The sequence below is a fragment of the Triticum aestivum genome, chromosome 4A (assembly GCF_018294505.1).
Source record: "Triticum aestivum cultivar Chinese Spring chromosome 4A, IWGSC CS RefSeq v2.1, whole genome shotgun sequence".
Lineage (NCBI taxonomy): Eukaryota > Viridiplantae > Streptophyta > Magnoliopsida > Poales > Poaceae > Triticum > Triticum aestivum.
Window position 1 is genome coordinate 125288761 of NC_057803.1, and position 2353 is coordinate 125291113.

Sequence of the window (2353 nt, forward strand, 5' to 3'; positions counted from 1 at the left end):
CAATCCTCCCACTCGGGGGCTTAGCTGCAGTCCAGTACTCGCCTAAGTCTCCCACTTAGAGACTTACCTGCAGTCAGGCACTCGCCTAAGTTTGAAAAAATCCTACCGAGTGGAGAGCAATCCTCCCACTCGGGGGCTTAGCTGTAGTCCAGTACTCGCCTAGGTTCTCTCACTAGGAGATTTAGCTGCAGTCCGGCACTCGCCTAAGTTTGAAAAAAAATCCTACCGAGTGGAGAGCGATCCTCCCACTCAGGGGCTTAGCTGCAGTCCAGTACTCGCCTAAGTACGAAACACATCTCAATCCTCAAGGACGACGAGGGGCGGGTCGACTGCCACCTTCTCCTGGAGAGCTTCGCCACAAATACAAGACATGGGTCGACTGCTTCCCTCTCCTTCGGAACTGCGCTGCAAGTGCAAAAGTTGTCTCGAACGAAGAATGGGTTCACTCAGCAGGAGATTCATAAAGATATTCAACGGTAAACCAAGTTCAGATAAATTAAAGGTTCCAGACCACAGATCGAAGTACTCGGGCATGCAGCCCGAAAAAGTTTAACGGTTACAAAAACCACTCGGCATTCCGAGGCAAATTTAAGGTGGGACATAAGAGTTTGTTCACTCCGCGGGAGGAGGGCTGGCAGGCTCGACGAACTCATCCAGGTCGACGCCGTCGGCTATCCGAGTGGCTGCAGCGATGAAAGTCTCCATAAAGGTTTGGAAGTCATGCTTCTGGGTGTTGGTGACCTTGATTGCTACCAGCTTGTCTTGTCGCACCTCCTTGCAGTGGACACGAACCAAGGACAGAGCCACATCAGCACCACACCGAGCAGAAGACTTGTTCCACTCCTGCACTCGGTCAGGGATTCCGTTAAGTCGAGTCATCAGAGACTCGAGATCGTTTTGGAGCGTAGCCTCTGGCCAAAGTGCCGGGTCGATCCGTGACATGGCGACCTTCAGTCGAGCCAAGTAGTCCACGACACCGTCGATGTGAGATTCCAGTCGGAGCAGATTCATGGCAGTTTCATCTTTCACAGGAGAGTTGATTGGATCCAAACCTGGTTCGATCCGCCTAGTCTCCTCTTCAAAGTTCTGGCAAAACTCTGCATTCACGATCCAAGGATAAGTCAATTTTCATACACTGAGTCGACAAAAAAAACACCAGTCGGAACTGAATGTGCACCTTCGAGCTTGATGTACAACTTCTTGGCGAGGCTCCTCAAGTAGCTCTCCAGATCGTCCCTCCTGCGAGCGATGCCTTCCATCTTTTCGTTCAGGTTGAGGTTATCCTTCTTCCAACATGTACACTCCCTGTTGGCTTCATTCAGAGCGGTCTTCAGCCTGGTATTCTCTTCTTCTAACTGGCCGATCGAAGCCAGCTTCTGTTCGGCCAGAGCGGTCTTGTCGTCAGCCTCCTTACGGGCAGCAGCCAAGTCCTGATCCTTCTTCGCCAGAGCTTCTCTCAGTTTTTCTGCAAAGAAATGATGATTGATTCGGTAATAGCAGAAGGGTACTCAAGCCTAAAAACTAACCAGTCGACAAAATCGTCTTACCTGTGGCACCGTCTCTGACCTTTTGCAGCTCTGTCCTGGCCAGCTCCAGATCAAGGTTCAGTTGAATCCGCTGCTTCTCCAAGTCAGCAAAGCGAGCTCCAAGATCGCAAGATTTCTAAAATCAAAGGGGAGAAGTTATCGTTACAGCAAAAAAAACAATAAAGGCAATAAATACTAAGACTACGGTCGACTGCCAGCAGTCCACCATAGTCTCGGGGACTACACCCAATGGGTGCACTTAGCATGCCCCCACCGGTTCTGATCCCACTCGACCGGCCCGCCGAAGTCGAGTTAAAAAAAAGAGAGAAAGAAAGTAGAACTCAGACTACAGTCGACTGCCAGCAGTCCACCATAGTCTCGGGGATTACACCCAGTGGGTGCACTTAGCGTGCCCCCACCGGTTCTGATCCCACTCGACCGGCCCGCCGAAGTCGAGTGGAAGAGACAAACTACCAGTTTGGTTTATACATTCGGCAAAATACAAAGACTACAGTCGACTGCCAGCAGTCCACCATAGTCTCCACTAGTCCAAAACTTCAATCGACGCACCCAGTGGGTGTATAGACGCAAAGATTTTCGGAAAGAATCTTCAGATAGCCGACTAACCTGAGCGTTGCTCTGGAGAGCCGAGTTGGCATCATAGTCAGCTTGGCTGGCGTCCCGCACCATCTTCATCTTCTCCATCATAATGCCCGCCTGGCGTATGGCTTCCCTAGCAGCATTCACCTCGTCCTCTGGGACATGATGGGTCGCAAAAACTAAAGGCGGTTCGACAGGGGCCTGAGCAGTCAAAGAAAAAAGGCAAG